This window comes from Pinus tabuliformis, chromosome 7 (genome assembly GCF_031772625.1).
Source record: "Pinus tabuliformis cultivar Carrire ecotype Pingquan chromosome 7, CPIR1, whole genome shotgun sequence".
Taxonomy (NCBI): domain Eukaryota; kingdom Viridiplantae; phylum Streptophyta; class Pinopsida; order Pinales; family Pinaceae; genus Pinus; species Pinus tabuliformis.
In genome coordinates this window covers 1,420,340,916-1,420,359,634 of record NC_142293.1, presented here as the reverse complement: position 1 = coordinate 1,420,359,634, position 18,719 = coordinate 1,420,340,916, and the positions used below count along the sequence as shown (strand labels likewise).

The window sequence follows — 18,719 nt, the reverse complement described above, 5'->3', positions numbered from 1 at the left end:
TTCCTTATTTGTTCTGCATGTCAGTACCATAAAATAATGAGCATGAACAAAGAAAACAGATAGTCACACCAAAGAACACAAGATGTAAGGTGGAAACCCAATGTGGGTGAAAACCACCTGCTGCAATATGTCTCTATCTTCTTTCAAATTAGAAACTCCTTTTACAATGGTTTTGTACTGGTGCAGTCCTTTACCAGTACGCAGGCTGCAACCCGCAGAGAGCTACAACTCTCGTTTTCCAGTCTCTCCTGGAAGGGAGCTACAACCCCCTACTTCTTTTCTTACAAGGACCACTTTTCATAAATTTTCAAACTGGATCCATAAGCATCAAATGATCATCAAGTATAAGAGAATCACCCAGTCAACTGTAGTAACCAGATCAACAATAATAGAACCAAACCCAGAACACAGCAATGATAAACAGATATTTTAAGAGAAGTTAGCAGCTTCACTCATGTACTGCCTGCTTACAGTAAGCACCCTGCTCAACTGCTCGCCTACTTACGTACGCACCCTACTCAACTGTTCGCCTGCTTACATACGCACCCTGCTCAACTGCTCGCCTGCTTACATACGCATTGTATCCATTGAACTACCTGCGGACCTCCGCACCTGCAACCCTTCTGTGCCTGCGTACCGGCGCACCTGAAACACTTCGTTCCTGCGTATGTACGCACTTTTCTTTCACTGTACCTGCGTACCTTCGGGCATAGATGATTTCAAGACTTCAGAAATAACCCAGACAATCAGATCTACAGATCTGAACATGCGCCGAAGAGATCTCAATCCATCAGTAGATTCGCCTTATTTAGATCTAGACATTACTCCCAAGAGATCATAATATTTCAGATCTAGCCCTCATAAGATATTCAACACAAAACATGCTCCAGCCAAATGATCTTCTTTGCTTTATATAGGAAAGTTCTTCCTTAAATCATGGATCAATACCACGGGCCGACACCATAATAACACAAAACCGTCAGCTAAATACCAAAGGTTAAACATAAGAAACCCCACGTGTGCTTTTCTCTGCCTTGAAATGTGTGCACTGGACGTACGTACCTCCTGAACGGGATAACTGCGGGTATGTACGCACTTTATGTAACACCGACCTGCGTGTACGCACCTTATGTAAGGTGTACCTACGTACCCCTTATTTTCTTCAATATTTGATACTTGATCATCAATCTCTGCTGCTGACTTGAAGTACTGTGATCTATCACCTGAATGGGTTTCCATCAAGGACAACACTTTAGCCATAATGCCAACAAGATCTAGTTGAGACTTCATATTGAGGAGATCTCGTGAATGTTGGTAGGTCCAACACCATCAACAAGTAGGTTATCCAAATAAATCAAAATAAAAAACATTTAAACTTATAATTAAAAGTTCTAAACTTAGTTTCTTGGGAAGTCATAATTTCGAAGATAAAGAATAATCAACTTTCAACACATTCATAACGAACTCAATACAACAAACATTTTACCAAAAATAGTTTTTTTGGATGGATATAGGATACTCATATATGAAAATTTTGCTGACAATACTTTTCAAAATGCACATTCAGTGTATTTGTACGACTCGTGCTCTCAAGTTTCCACTGGTGCTTTATATTTTCAGGCTATGGGTTTAGATCATCTACCTACTTTTTTTCGGTCTTTCACCGGGGTTCTCTTGTAGATATTGTCGATGGCATCATTCCTCTAATGGTGTTCTTTTCTTCTAGTTGGCCATGCACTGATATAACCAATCGTTAATACTTTTTTATTCCAACGGTTTAACTCTGACAAGGACAAAATGCTTGAGTTGAATCAACTGAAATGTGCTGTTGAATTCTTAGCTTCTTTTACCATAAAAAAATTTGAGCAATTTTTTTATCGTTCTTGCAGAATATCTTAGTTTTAAAAATTGGCAGGTATCTGTTAGATGCAGAGGATGAGGAAATGCTCTGTTTAACTAAGGTCTCAGACACCGTCATTTCAGTTTCCGGAGATGAAGTAGAGAATTACCCTGTTACACCTAAAATTAATAACCCTGTTCCACCAAAAATTAAAGAAATATTCGCTATGCGGTAGAAATGTTCGCACCTAAAAATTTACAAATAACTACAATTAAGTTGAACAAAAATTAAAGAAAAAATATTCTCTATGCTGTAGAAATGTTCGCACCTAAATAGTTACAAATAAAAATAACTACAAATTACGTTGAGCTGGATATGTTCGGGATCTACAACTCTGCATTATTGATTCCTTTTCTACTACACTTATTTTCTCATGCATGCAAACATACGTGTAAGGGCGTTATAATAAAATTATCTCGACCAATTTGAGAAATGGACACCTTTTGTGTAATAATATCATTTATCTCATTCCAATCAAATTTTGAACCTATGTCATTTTATGGGCAGAGAAAAAAGGACAAAACAACATACTGACATATATAGATTTTTGAACAGATGTTACTTTATGTACAAAACATCAGAGGAATATATGTCAATGAAGATAAAAAAAACTAATACTATTTGAAAATAGACACACTTATAAAGTTCATTAGTAAATATATAAAAATTTAATAACTAAACATATAATTAGAAATAAAAATATTTTTAAAAATATGAAATATATAAAATATAAATTAAATTTTAATTTATAAATTAAATTAATTTATATTCATAATTATTAATTTGGTATTTAAATTAATTTAATAAATTTTTAATGATTTAAAAATTAAAATAATATATAAATCAATCTTTCTTTCTTTCTTAGCCCTTTTAACACTGCCCTTCCTTCCTTCCTTTCTTAGCCCGTTTCCAATTCTAGTCGGACAACGCCCATAATTCTGGTCCTTCCTTCCTTCCTTTCTTCCTTCATTCCTTCATTCCTTTCTTTCTTCCTTTCTTCCTTAGCCCGTTTCCAATTCTAGTCAGACAACGTCCATAATTCACGTCCCTTATTTCTTTCTTTCTTTCTTAGCCCTCCCTCCCTCCCTCCCTAGCCCGTTTCCAATTCTAGTCAGACAACGTCCATAATTCACGTCCTTCCTTCCTTCCTTTCTTTCTTAGCCCGTTTCCAATTCTAGTCAGAAAACGTCCATAATTCACGTCCCTTAATTATAGTGACTGCCTTTCACGCTTCTTAATTATAATGACTGCTTTTAACCGACACTGCCTTTTCTCCCACACGGACGGTAGTAGTAGGTAAAACTGCCTGACTACTGTCACAGGGCGAGAAAGAGATAGATATAATGTTAAGTTTCAGTTACATCTAGCTTTTAGGTTAAGGTTTACTTTTAAAAGCTTAATAGTTTATTTTTCACTGGTTTCTATTATATATACCTCTTTTTCTCCGAGTAATAGAAGCGTTTGTGAATTTCCAATTCTAGTCAGACAACGTCCATAATTCACGTCCCTTAATTATAGTGACTGCCTTTCACGCCTCTTAATTATAATGACTGCTTTTAACCGACACTGCCTTTTCTCCCACACGGACGGTAGTAGTAGGTAAAACTGCCTGACTACTCCTGTCACAGGGCGAGAAAGAGATAGATATAATGTTAAGTTTCAGTTACATCTAGCTTTTAGGTTAAGGTTTAGTTTTAAAAGCTCAATAGTTTATTTTTCACTGGTTTCTATTATATATACCTCTTTTTCTCCGAGTAATAGAAGCGTTTGTGAAGCTGAGGAGGTGTAGGACCAATTCAAGGTCTATATTCTTTACAGTAAATTCAAGGAACAATCGAGAGATGGAAAGAGACACAGATATTTGGGATGCCTTGCCTGACAGTTTGCTGTGGTTGATTTTATCGAGGCTCCCTGTTCGGGATTTTGGCAGCATGAGTAATGTCTGCAAGCGATGGAAAAATATGTTACCTCCTGGCGATTCCCTGCAAAGAATCGATCCAAATTTTTCAGTGAATTCCATCCCTGCATTTCTCGTTCAACTCTCTTGGGGTTGGGGTTCTCGACAACAGGAGACGTGGGTCATAGAATTAGGGCACGGTGGTGGTTCGGATATAAACATTCACAAATCCCCTTCTCCAAATGGCCTAATCATTGTGGATGCATGCAAGAGCATCTGCCTCTGTAAGAAAAACGAAGACATGTTGAATCTTTGCCTATTCAATCCTGCTACTGGAACCCGGAGAAATCTCCCTCGCCTTTCTTATTTTAGCCCATATTGGGCTTTCAATGCAATCACCTTCGACGCTACCCTGAGGCGTTGCACTGTCTTGCTCGGTCAAATTAATGTTGAAGAACGAACTGGGAATTTAATGGTGTTGCAAATTTATGATTCAGAGTCCAATGCATGGACTAGGGTTTCCATGACAGTACCCTTCTTCATTCGACCGTATGGCAAGGGTTTCTATTCCAATAGAAAGTTTTATTGGTTAATGGCATGGGATGCCATGTATCTCATGGCAGCATTCGATATTGCAGAGAGTAGCTGGACACAAATTATACTGCCAGAGGTTTGCAGAAGTATCCGCCCGTACCCAGCATTTCTTTATTTAAGTGGCTCCGATGGGCGATTGGTGTTAATACTTCAGGGAGAGAAACGTGGGAGCATCCGCATGTGGAGGTTAAATGATTTTCGAGGTGCTGCAGAATGGCATGAACTGCATGATATATGTATCCCAGAATGCCATAAGATCTATTCAGTCGTAGTAAATAACGGGTGGGTAATGATGGTTGACAACGAACTGGAAGTATATTTGTGTAACTTGGAGCGAAAATCGACGCAGAAAATTTCATTACCAGGGCAGCTTCGCAGCGACCTGAGATTCTTTCAATGGTTTCTTTTAGCCTTCGAATCCAACAACGTTTGGTGGCCTTAGGCAGTGAAAAGTTTCAATCAAATAATTAATCTCTTAAGAAGCAAAGGTCCCTGCATTTCACACTTCTTAATTCAGTGTGTGCGGACTCGCATTATATGTTTCGCATTCAGCCTTCAATTTTACTTTTCGAATAGAATATGATAGCGTCGATCGTTTCTTTTAATCAGAGAAAACAAGTTTCCCGTAATTTGTTTCACTGGTTTTAGAGGTGAGCCATTGATTCTGCGAATAAGACAAAATTATCAGAATATAGATTTTGATACGAAATATTCTTTTTCAATATTGAAATTTGAATGATGAAATATTTTGTGTGTGAATATTTAGTGTCAGAATTTTATGTAAATTTGACTAATTTATTCTAGATTAGATTAGAGTGATACTTGAAATTTTTATCATAAATCTAATAAAATATAAATTATTTTAAAAACTATTTCAAATTTATATATTTTAAGTAAGTTTATAATAACGTCAGTAATTATTATGTTCTTAGTATTTGCTTATACATGCACATTAACATAACATAAAACATGTTTATTTTTAGTTAACTTTATGTAATTACTTTAAATCTATAAATTTTAAGTAAGTTTGTAATAAAATCAATAATTATTATGTTGTTATTATTAACTCATACATGTACATTAATATAGCATAAAGCATGTTTAATTTTAGTTAGCTTTAGTGCTTGCATATGCTGTACATGCACATTAACATAGAAGAGAACATATTTAGTTTTAGTTAGCACAAATCACTCTTAGTTTTAGCTAGCTTTAATGCTTGCATGTGGTATACATGCACATTAACATAGCACAAAACAAACTTAGCTTTAGCTAGCTTTTGTTCGTGCATGTGGTGTAGATGCACATGAACATAGCGCAAGGCACACTTAGCTTTAGTTAGTTTTAGTTTTTGCATGAAGGTTAGCATTGATCACTAGTAAATATACAAAATTCAATCTCTCATCCAATTTTTCTCAATTCTTACAAGTTTATGAAATTATTCTAAAACTGGATTCTTACCTATGCATACTCTAATAATCTAGCAATTTGAAAAGAAACCGAACATTTGATAGGCAGAAATCCCATTGAAAATATTGAGCTAAAAAATTTATAAACAATGAAATACAGACATCATACAATAGTATCAATTTGTTCATGTATAATGCAACTTTAGAATTGGATGTTCCAGAAAGCAAAAGCTATAAAATATAATTTATTTTAAAATTGTTTCAAATATATAAATCTTAAGAGTCTATAATAAACTCTTATTTCTTTGTTGCAATTTGTTGTCGTTATCAATAATATTTTCCATCCTTTTTTCACCTCATAATAGTTTTCATCTGTTTTCCCCATGATGGATTCCATTATCCTGAAGAGTTGATGACTAGTATACTAGTTATGTTTATTGAACATTAATTTTAGCATCATTCAAACACGTTTCACTAAATCATAGTGTGAGATGTTTTATTGGGTAAAAACTGAATAAAACCATGATTTGTACTCCATTTATGCTTTTGGTTTTCCCATTTTGCATTAATTTCATATTTATTATTGCTATGAAATTGAAGAGCTCTATTCAATTGTGTATTATTTTCATACTGAATGTTGATGTGCTTGAACCATATTGAATTTTGATCAGTTGAAATAAATTGTGTTGTTGGATTAGCCATGAAATTTGATGATCTTATACCATTTAATATGGTTGTTCTTCCATTTATCAAAGGTCACCAAGAAGGTTATTGTCCATTCATATTCCTTTGTATTTGGATGTTCAAGTTGCAAGGAGGTCATTAAGATGAGAATACAGTTTGGAAATCCCCTAATATTACATAGATAGTTGTAGTTGTAGCTAATGATTTCCTACAACTTTTATTTGAGAAAAAAAATAGAGATACTAACATATTATTTGCAACTTTTTAAACATTTCATGGACATTTGAGTGAAATTCATCCTTCTATGGAGTATATAATTCCTTTCGAGCCCATAGGGCTTGGACTTTCTAGCATTTTGTAGTCCTTCCAAGAAAGCTAGAGATATTTCCATATAACTTGTAGCTTTGTGGATATTCTATACATATTTTAGTTTTGTGGATATTTTAGCTGGATTGTTTTTGAAGGAATATAAGAATATAGATGTTTAGATGTTTCACTATTGTATGTTTAGATGTTTCAGTATTCTATGAACTGTTCAGCTTTTCAGAATAAAAAATAGGGCTTAAAGCCATTATAATAAGGCTCATCATACGACACATTGAAATGAGTATGATTTTTTTGAGAGAACAACATACATATTCATTTAATTTAGTGAATAATAACTTATTAATACAAATCGAAAAATATTTTTAAAAACATAAACCAAAATTTGAAATAATATCATTCTAAATGTCAGAATATTATAAACCAAAACTTGAAATTGTATCCCTCAAACGAAAACACAAAACTATATGAAACTAAAAGCCAAACTAGTGAAAAACATATTTCAAAAATGGTAAACTGAAAATAACTAACATGAATTGTGTCCCTTGAGCAAGAAAACAAAACTACACTAAACCAAAAGCCAAAACGAGTGAAGAAAATATTTTAGAAATTTAAAATTGCGAATAAACAACATAATTTTTGAACGAAAAAGGAATTACTTGTCTTTTTGACAAGTCTTATCTAATCCTTTAATAAAAAATTAAACATTACCACTTCATTAATTAAACATTGGTATAGAGCATGAGCAATGAATTGTATCATTTAGGTATTGATGGTTGATTATGTAGATTCATAAATAAATTTGCAAAACATCATTCATTTATTTTGCATTTTTTCCTCAAGATAAAAGTTATGATTTATATCCATCTAATACTTTTACCAAAATGATTGATTATCTTTAAATATTGAGAATTGTTTTTTTTTTTCTCGGTAAAAACTATGCTAATATATTATGTACAGTAGGCAAAATTTACATCATGACAAAACAGAGAGAACCAGGCTCTGGGAATATCATCCAGGAGCATTTGAGGCTAATAAAAAAACTAGCCCACGCAGGGGCGCCAAACAGAGAAGCTAAACCATCCACAAGAGCTAGCCCACGCAGGGGCGCTGACCAGAAATCCGAATTATCCCACGCAGGGGAGACTAACAATAACCAGCCCATTAACGAAGTTACAAGGACATAAACACAAAGCACTGATGCCAAAAACAAGCCAAAACAGACAACAAAAGAGACCAGAAGACCAGATAGAAGAGCCATGTGAACCTTGAGCTCGGGCATCGCTATTCGTCCATTTGCACCTCCTCTACCCGGCACCAACCGTAGGCCTCCCTTTCAGCAGCAGTGGGGGCAGTGTCTTCTGCTTCGCTGGTCTTCTCCCTCTGATCTAGCCTGCTTTTCGTGACATTTTCCAGGTCTGAGGCAGGATCTTTAACTTCCTTCTCCGGGTCAGTTTCAGGAACCTTTGCTTCTTGCATCTTGTTGTCAGCTTTCCTCTGCCCATGTTCATCCAGGGAGTTATTGTCTTCCTGGGAATTTTCAATGAACAGGACCGAAACATGCGCACTAATCTGCGGGCTGTTCATGGAACTGCTAAAATTGAAGATAACAGAGCCGAAGGCAGGCAAGGCGGCCGAGCTCGATGCACCAGCGTCCATGAATTGACTGGAGTGAAGGGGATTAGCTCCAGTGGAGCGTAAGTTATTGCAATGACAGCAGTGGACAGAATTTTCTGCATCGTGACTGCGTGAGGTTCCTCCTCTGGAAGTGCCTCGATGGCTCAGCAGACGCGGTCGAGGTCTCAGCATCCTTACAGGGGTCAAGGAGAGGAAATTCAAACAGACCACACAATAATCCAAACAACTAGCTGCCGGAACAGACTGCGGAGTACCCCAAACAGACAACGAGGAGATCCCAGTGGAGATGGAGAGGCAGGGCAACCGTATTTGCAGAGACCTGCCAGAAGGAAGAACCACCAAAATTCCCTGACCATATGCAGCGACATGGTTTATAGCCTTAGCTGCCTTACCTTGGAGCGCACCCGCCATAACTGTAGCCTCCGCTTGAGCCGAATTGCCATGCAGGGCATTTACTATGCTCTGCTGCAACACCTTATACCAGCCGCTTGCAACGCCTGTGCCTCCAACGTCTGCCACGTGATGGCATATGGCTGACATGTGGCCTGTCGCCCACTCCCGTCCCATCCTATCTAACACCTGCATCCGGGGAAACTGCATCTTTTTGGACCAGATGTGAGCATTCTTGACCTTTGTCATGTATTAGTATAGTATTGAGTTGCCCTGTGATTAGAGAGTGGTCATTCTCCACCCCCACATTGGCCATGAAGTCGGCAACCTTGTTATCTTCCCTTTTTGTGTGAGTGAAGGTGATAGCTCTATTTCTGTGGAGCTCAAGTTCTATGGCCTCCAGTCTTGCTTCGAGCCTCCAGCTGGTGGCTATTTTCCTGGCGTGAGATCCATTTAGGATATTTTTGGCCATATTTATGAGGATCTGAGAGTCTGCTTCCACCTCGAGTCCCTTCCATAGTCCCTATAACTCAGCTGAGTTATTGGTGTCCCATCCAATGTTTCCGTAATACAGCATCGGGGGTTCACCTTCATGATTCCTTATTATTCCTCCAAAGCCTGTAAGTCTGGGATTCCCTTTGGAGGTGCCATCAAAGTTGAGTTTGAATGTATGCTTTGGTGGGGGAGTCCATGTGACTTTTTTTTTAGTATTGCTTTCAGAATGGTCTTGCTTGTGAGATCCTTGATTAAGATGTATTTGCCAGTTTTCCATAATGGCTTTCTCATTATCTAGAGTAGGCCAGTCCTCCTCCTTCCAAGATCTTAGCGTAACCGTCTCTTGAAGATTTCTACAGAGCAGGTTCCAAATATTGTCTATCGAAGAGCGCTGATTTTTGAAAATGCACTTATTTCGTTCCTTCCATATGCTCCATAGGACTAGCCCGGGAACTAGTTTCCATAGATGATTGAGGATTTCACTCTTGTAAGGGTCCCTTTGCCACTGACGTATTGAGTTAGTGATTTCATTCTCAAGTCTACATATTCTTTGACATCTGAAGCTTGCCTTTTCCCATAGCTGATTGGCCAAGGGACATGAGTCCAGTAGATGTTGGAGAGTTTCCTCGTGGGCGCTGCAATTGAAACAAATGGGGGGGGCATGAAAGTTTCTGCTCCTGAGCTTGTCCCAAGTTAGAATTCTCTGATGTCCTACCAACCAGAGAAAATGGCAGATTTTAGGCCAGGAGCCAAAACTCCAGATTTTGCTCCAGATTGGGTCCTGGGGATCGAAATTATTGCAGATGATTTTGTAGGCCTCCAATGTGGTGAAGGCTCCTTTCGGCTGATATCCCCATATTAGAATGTCTCTGCTTTCATCGTACTTGATTCTTCTTTTGCTTAGTTCCCTATCCAGTTCCCTGATAATTTGGTGATCTTCATTTCTGATTACTTGGTTTCCCGTTTCCAAATCTTGAAGCCCTTCTCAGTTTACTGGGTCCAGTACTTCCCAATCTTTGCTTGCTGTTGCTCCTCCCTAATGGTGTCCGATAGTAGGTTAAGTACATGGCTGAGAAGAGGCATTTGATTCTAGGCATCTGTCCAGAATCTAGTGGTGTTGCCATTTCTTACCTCCCAAAAACTGTGCTTTTGGATCATTTGGTAGTGTTTTATGGCTGCATTCCAAATTAGCGATCCTTTATAATTGGGCGTTAATCTGATGAGCTCTTCCTGGGGTCGGTGATTCGAATACTTGGCCATCCATAATGTGACCCAAGGTTTTCCTGCGCTGGTGAGCCATTGCCACCATATTTTGGCTCCCATGATGGCGTTGCTATGCTCGGGATCTCTAAGGCCGATGCCTCCTTTTTCTTTGGGCTTGCAAACTGTGCTCAACTTTACCAGGGCCCATTTGCAGTGCTTCCCCATAGGAATCCTCTTTGAATATTCCTTAATCTTTTTAGGACCCACTTTGGCACAGCAAGGATGGAGAATAAGTACAGCGGCATTGCATGAAGGACAACCTTTATGAGCACTGCGCGACTAACTAAGTTCAGAGCTCTGTGCGACCATTGGTTGAGACGGGATTCGAGCTTTTCAATTAGGTTGCACCATGAGGAATGCTTGATGGCTGAGATAGTTAGGGGGGCTCCAAGGTATTTGGAGGGAAGGGTGGGAATAGGGAATCCCAAAATTTGGACTATTGCAGACTTGACAACAGGAGGGGTATTGAAGAAAAAGATCTGTGATTTTGAACAGTTGATGCTAGTTCCAGAGGCTTCGGCGAAGTCATTGAGCACGACTTTAAATCTAGAGTCTTCTTGGACGGAGGGGTAGCCGAAGAGCATAGTGTCATCAACAAACTGCTGATGAGCGATGGCAGGTGAATGATGTATGGAGAGGCCTTTGAGCTGATTTGCGTGAAGGGCTTTTTTAATGTGACGTCCCAGGCCTTCAGCCATTAATACAAAGAGGAAGGGAGATAGGGGGTCACCTTGCCTTATACCCCGGGAGGGGGAGACGGGGCGAGAGGGGATCCCATTCACGAGAATGGAGAAGCAAGTGGAGGAGATTAGACTCATAATCCAGCGGATCCATGTGGGACTGAATCCGAAAGCAATTAGCATTTGTTGTATGTAAGTCCAACTAAGCTTATCAAATGCTTTGGAAAGATCAAGTTTTAGGAGCATACCTGCCTGATTTGAATGCTTGAGAGTGTGTATGATCTCATGCGAGAGGATGATGTCGTCAATGATCTGTCTCCCTTCCACATATCCAGACTGTTCCTGAGAAATGAGCATTGGCAAGAGGGGCTTTAACCTGTTTGCAATGACTTTAGAGATGACTTTGTATATTACGTTGCAAATAGAAATCGGCCTGAATTTGTCCGGAGTGATTGAGTCCTCCTCTTTAGGGATTAGGGCGATGAAAGTGGAGTTAAGAGAGGGAAGCAGCCAATGATATGCTCGCGATTCCTCTACCACTTTCCAGACTTCCAACTTTATCAGCTCCCAGAACTTGTGAAAGAAAGTGGTGGTGAAGTCGTCTGGGCCAGGAGCTTTTCCATCTTTAAGCTGAGCCATAGCAATGTCCACTTCCTAAGTTTGAATTGGACGGAGGAGGAGTTCATTGTGCTCCTCCGTGATTAGTTTTGGCACATTGTGTGTGATTCTGTTAATTGCAGGACATCTGTTGATTTTAGGCTCTTGATGGACTTCCTTGAAGTGATTGAGGAATTCCTTCTCAATTTCCTCATGCTGTTCAACCCTTTCCCCTCCTTGTTTTTGTATGAAAGGGATGTTATTGCGCATTCTTCATTGAAAAGTGGTTCTGTGGAAGAATTTAATGTTTCGTTCTCCCTCTTTCAACCATCTGATCCTGGACTTTTGCTTCCAGTATATCTCCTCCTACTTTCTTCTCTCCTCCAGCTGATTGTGGATGTGTTGCTCCTGCTCGAGGGTTCTTTCTGTGTGGCCTCGTGTGCTTGTTTCTTGCTGCAATTCTGCCAGGGCTTTTTGAAGATCATGTTGCACTTTGAAGATGTTTCTGAAGGTCTCGCTATTCCATCGCTTAAGGTTCACTTTTAGATGTTTGAGTTTCTGTTGGAACTAGAACATCTTGGAGCCTTCTGGCGGGCAGGAGGTTGTCCATGTTGTGTGAACAAAGTCTTTGAAGGAGGGATGGGTAAACCAGAATTCCTCGAAGCGAAAAGGTCTTCTTGTGGTGCTGCCTGGACGTTGCCATTGAAGAGAAATAGGCCAGTGGTCAGATCCTAAGTGTGGAAGTATGGCCGCTGAAATGTCTCCCCCTAGATGAATCGAGTTGTATGAAATTAGAAACCGATCTAGTTTGGAGGCTATTTGATGCTTGCCTGCTCTTCAGTTGCTCCACGTAAAAGTGCCATTATAGAAATGCAGATCTATCAGAGATGCGTTTTGGATGAAGTCTTTGAAATGGGTGTTTTCCTGTTCCAGCCTGTTTCTGCCCCCAATCTTTTCCTCCAATTTTGTTATCATGTTAAAATCCCCCCTATAATCCAAAGCGTTTGACTTATATTGAAGTTTAGAGCTTCTAAGGTGTGGAGGAGAGCAATTTTTTCTCCTGCTTCCTGAGGGAAGTAGACATTCGAGAGATTCCCATGAATATTAGTGCCTATAATGTGGAATGAAGCTTGGATTAAATTGTGAGAAGCGTGAAAGTCTGAGAGAGTAAGTTCTTGAGAGTTCCACGCAATGGCTAGCCCTCCAGATGCGCTAGATGCATCCACAGCCACTGATTGACATCCTGGCCAAGCCTTAGAGAGGATAGTACCTAGAGTTGAGTTGTTACATTTTGTCTCCTGGAGAAATCATATTTGCGGCTTTTCCATTTTTATCATATTTTTTAACGTTATGAGTTTTCCTGGGCTATTGAGCCCTCTTAGGTTCCATGAAATGAGCTTCATGATTCACTATTGGTGGAGGGCTTATAGTACTTCGTAAGCTTAACATACCTGCCTGAGTCCACTAGGACTTTCCCTATCGCTATTGTCCTTTGGAGGTCAGTTCTTCTTCCCCTTTGTTTGGATTCTTTTGGGGTAGGGCCTAAGTCCCATTGACTTCCTGATTGGATGCCGAGCTGATACTATTGGTAGGCTCAGGAAATGACCACTTCCAGTTTGTTAAGCTGAAGCTCTGGGATACTTTCATAGGCTTTCTTTTTGCATGCTGCTTCTAGTTCTAATATATCTAATCCATTTGGATCTATGCTTTCTGCTTCTTCCTCCATTCGTTGCACCTAGTTATTTTCTACTAATGGAATATTTGAGCTTTGGAGGGGGTTTGAAGATCCGTTTACCTCCATTTCATTGTCTTTTTCTACCTGCTTCTCTTTGCTTTCCATGGGGTTTACTAGGGTGTCTTTGGATGGTGGGGGTTTAGAGGAGGGGGCTGAAGGAGGTGGCTGGGTGGAGGAGGAGGGGAGTGCAGAGTTGGGTATTGAGGATGGGTTTTTCTCTTCCATAGATTGAGCTAGGATTTCAAAGCTATTTTTGACCGCTGGATCAGAGGTGTTGATTTGCTGGGGTTTCTTCCCTGTTGTTGGTTTTTTATGCGCTCGTTTGCGGGTAGGGGCTTTGGTGAAGCCATCATGGGTCAGAGAGTCAGAGGGGGCAGGAGCATTAGCTTTGACATTTAGGGGACAGTCTCTGAAAAGATGCCCTATGGCATGGCATTTACGGCATCGAAAAGGGACATGTTCATAGTCTAAGGGTTGAATCCATTCCTAGTCACGGTGAGAGAGACTTACCGATTCTGGCAGAGCTTTGTCCAGGCACATGAAGACGCAGATGCGGGCGTATGATGTGTATCTACGCATTTTTGTTTCTTCTGCTGCCTTTATGTATTCCCCTAGACCATTTCCTATATTTCTTAGGATATATTCATCCCAGTACTCATCTGGAAGTGAGTACAGTCTTATCCAGACCCGTGCCCAAGTGAGGTCCTCCTTATCGAGGTTGAATCTAGGTGTCCAGTCCCTTAAGTACAGGCCAGCTGAGTTGAAGAAGTAGGGTCCCTCAACCAGGATTCTGTATTTTTCCTCCAGGCAAAAGAAGATCGCTGTGAAGAAACCTTTTGGGCCTAGCTATAGAGTCACATCTCCTTTAGGCTTCCACTTCGCTGCTATCCAGCCGTATAGGGATTTTTCTGTCAGCCATAACCCTATAAATTTTCCAATGAGTGCATGATCTGTCATAAATTGGATGCGTTCTTCTATTTCTCTCCCGACAGTTCGATTCTGGGTCGATCTGTTGCTATTGGTTTGCAGGTGGTCGAGGAGACCTTTGGGGTTCCGTCTGGTCGGTTATTTCGTCCTGGTTCTTCTTCTGTCTGGTTTTCCAGTTTGTCTTTTCGAGTGCGCTCGTTCCGGCATGGGATCTCCTGGTTGATCACTTCCTCACTGACCGAGCCAAATATTATCGTCTTTTCAGATTTGTGCTGCAGATTACTTGCTTTGGGGGAGGGCGTTGAAGCCCCCCCTGGGGATTGTCCATTTGCCCTTCGATCCTTCACAGAGCAGTTAGGCAGCGTCAGGGCAAGAGGTCAGGTCCGTGATGGCTGTCTGAGCAGAACAGACTGTGCCGTCTGAGAAGAGTATAGAACCCTAGCAGTCGAGTTCCAGCACCAACCATCAAATGTCCTGGAAAAGCATATCATACCTGCATATATTTATTACACAAGACTCTGGTTCACATTGCATTTTATATATATATACACTATAAAGTAGAAGCAACACAAATATTGAGAATTGTTATTAGTGTGCTTTCCCTATAATTTAGTACAATCAAGACTTTCATAATTATTAAATATATATTAATAAAAAAATGATATGCAAATAAATTGAGAGTTGCACCTAGCATAAAGTAATTAAAGCATTCTAGTGAAAATTCCTACTATCTCTATAACCAATTGATAAACAATATTCATGCAATTCATTGAGCCATTGATGGTTTCTTTCTCATGCTTATTGTTGCTACATACTTTTAAAACCTTTTGTTGTGTTAATAATGTTATAGTTTGGGAAGAAAGGGTTTATAAATTTTGCTAATCCCTTACCAATAATATAATTTTCCTTTGTATCTTATGTAGCTAGACATTATAATAGATATGACGAGTGTTGATCATTTATATCACAATTTTTCCTTTAGCCTTATGTTATTTTCCTCCATTGTATATTTATGTTTTGGACCATGTGACCATAAGTCCCGCTATCCCTCTATTGTGAGTAGGCCATGGTTTTCTTTATCTCTTTGTCATGGGATCAACGCCACACTGATTAATTATGTCAAAATCAAAGTCCTGGTTTTTAATTAGGAACTTACAATCTTTATCATCACACATATTTTATATAGCATATATAATTGAAATATATATAATAGTATGTGTGTGTGTGTGTTACTATAGGTAATAACATATATAAATAAAATATATACACTATATGTGATATATCTAAAAAAAAAAGAGGGCAGTAAATAAAATATATATCAAGAAAAATATGATTCTCTGTGAGTGCTTCCATCTATGAATTTCACTTCCTCAACATCTATATCTGCACACCCATAATGATGGATAACATCTCTATCATGTGTTTATGGATTTTTTTTGAAATATGTTCTTATAACATACATTTTGTTTTTACTTTGTAAGAACTATTTATGAATGCATTTCAATAATAATGTCATTGTAACCATAATATTTTTTTTTATACATGACCAAATCACGATAAATAAATTGAATTTTTTGATTCTATAGAGGTCGCTGAGATGATAAAGGAGCATTTGGCTCTTGTTATGGGAAACCGTAATGTGGTGTCAGAATCAAACATTGTTGTTGAAAGTATTAATTTGTGAGTGGGGAAGTCTATGCAACATCCATCATGTATGGATACTTCTTGAGAAGAGTTGATAAACAGTTCCAATTAGAGAAGAGCATGAAGATGCTTCCTTTTGCCTCAAATGGTGAAATTAAAGCTGAGCAATTGAATTACACCCTCCTATAATTGGAAGGTGGAAATTATCAAGATAACTTAATTATACAAGGTTATGTGGAAATTACAACAATTATTGTTGTGACGGATGATGCATCAGATCCTAAAGGTCAAGACTTCAATCATGTAAGTTGAGGGCCAAACCATGTAAGTTGAGGTCTTATGTTATGTCCTTTCATCTAGAGACCCTATAAAGGTATGCTACAATGTGGTCGAAAGGGGGAGTGGATATTATTGAGAGGCATGCAGAGGTTCTGTTTGGGAGGCCCAAAATTCTTATCACCCCTGATGCCTCAATGGAAGTTATAGATGAGGAGATATTAAGGATAAGTTTCACAGGTTTAACGAGTTTAGTTTTCGAGGTTGTCACCATTGGGATATTCTTATTGAATTTGAAGAGTCATGTTGATTCAAGGTACCACTTTGTTAGAAAGTAGTTTGAATAATCATGTTGATACTTTTTCTAACATGTGTAGTCCATGGCTTCTATTGATATATTAGTTGGTAGTTCCAGAAACAAGCAATAGTTAGTTTTAAAATGAGAGATATATTTCTTAAGAATACACATCCAATCTTGTAAATCGATATTGGGAGAATGTTTACCTTTTCACCTTATTGTGTTCATGCTAACTAGTGATTCATATTAGAATCCACTCCATTGCAACTTATTACCCTAGAAAATGCTTTTGTAAATATCTCATCAAATTATAATGATAATGTTTTCCCTATCTCCTTTCCTATTTCTCTCAATGATTGAAGGGTTAAGTAAGCTTATGAATGATGTTAGATCTACATGGGAGATGAGTTAAAGGCATCCCATTTTGAAATTGTTTGACATCTTTTGTTTTCTTATGATTTTCTTCTATTAAGTGTAGGTGCTCATTAGGAATTTGTTGTTTTAAAGAAATTATGAATCTGTACTATTCAACAAGGATAGAAATAAACATGATCAAATCATGTCTCCTTTTAATTTCCGTAGAGAATATCAACAAAATAAGTATGATTTATTGTTATCCTATGATTAAAAAATATGGACGAAGGTATAAAGTATATTGGTTTATGTTCAAACTAAATGCACATTTCTTTTAGGATTAGCTTTGATTATATTAAAAAAGTGTTGACTAGATATCAGTATAAGTAAATTGGTGGTTATGAAGAGGTGGGTGTTTGGTAATTTTAAAATTATTTTTAGAAAACATCCTAGCTATTCGACTTCAATAACTAAGGTCCAAAAATATATAGTTACAAAATTTGAAACTCCATCTTTCACATTCTTTGAACGGGGTGTAGGAAATAAAATTGGATTCCTCTATTTAGGTGATCCTAAATTAGTCAACTATGGAGCATGGGGCATTGGGAGATTCAGGATATTTCTTTTAGTCAAGAAATTGTAAGTAAAAATCTATGGGAGCTTACTTATATCAAATCGTTTTGGGGAAGATTGATGACCATAAAATGTATGGGTGGTATCTCTCTTGAAGAATGGTTTCATATTCCTTAGACTTTAATTAAGAATAGTTCCAATATTTGGAAATCCTGTGGATGCTTTTCCATTGATTTGTCCCTAGAGAATATGGTAGATTGGGAATGGAAAAGAGGTTCATTTAGGGGAAGACCAGTGGATTGGGGTAAACACAAATTATAAATTATTTTGGGATATTATCTCTTGAAAACATTATTTGAAATTTTACAAAAATTGGGATATTAAATGCCCTATTCATGATTGTTTAGCTAGAATAAGTTGGTTATCTACTAGTCATATAGGCCTTGAAGGTCATTTGTCTAGTGAGTAGTCTGTATATGTTGGTAGGTTGGTTTGTAGTTTTATTAGGATGGATGAAGGTAGTAAAGAAACACTACACTCCTTGAAAATTTCCTCAATACGAGTCTTCATGGATAAGCTTGGATAAAGGGATCTGATTGAAGTATAATTCCAAAGGAAAAAAGAAGAGGCAGTGGGAACAAATGAAAAAGGCCTATATCTCTTCATAATTTAAGTATGGAATGCTATAGTAAAAAAATTTACCCCAAAGCATATTGGGATACCCATAGTTTAGTAGTAAATATTAAAATATGACATTGTGATGCTTTTATGCTTTCTTTCAACTCTCTCCCCTTTTCCTCCACGTAGTTTATTTGGTGGGTTCGTAATATCTTTATTTTTCAGAATAAATCTATCCCAATAGAAATTGTTCCAAATATCATTGCAATGCTAATTGAATCATGTGAATGTAATCCTAATCAGAGAAAAAAAATATGTGATCCTATTATGCCTCTAGATTTTAGAATCACATGGGGGCACTTTTTAAGGGGCCAACCAGGGCCATCCTCCTAAATGTGGAATGGGAGTGATTCTTAATACAAATTT

The 18,719-nt window shown here is 38.1% G+C and overlaps 1 pseudogene; it reads left to right on the top strand.

Moving 5' to 3' along the window:
- Window positions 1–16,103: 16,103 nt before the first annotated feature.
- LOC149252991 (UV-B-induced protein At3g17800, chloroplastic pseudogene) lies at window positions 16,104–16,788 on the top strand (annotated as a pseudogene).
- Window positions 16,789–18,719: the final 1,931 nt, after the last annotated feature.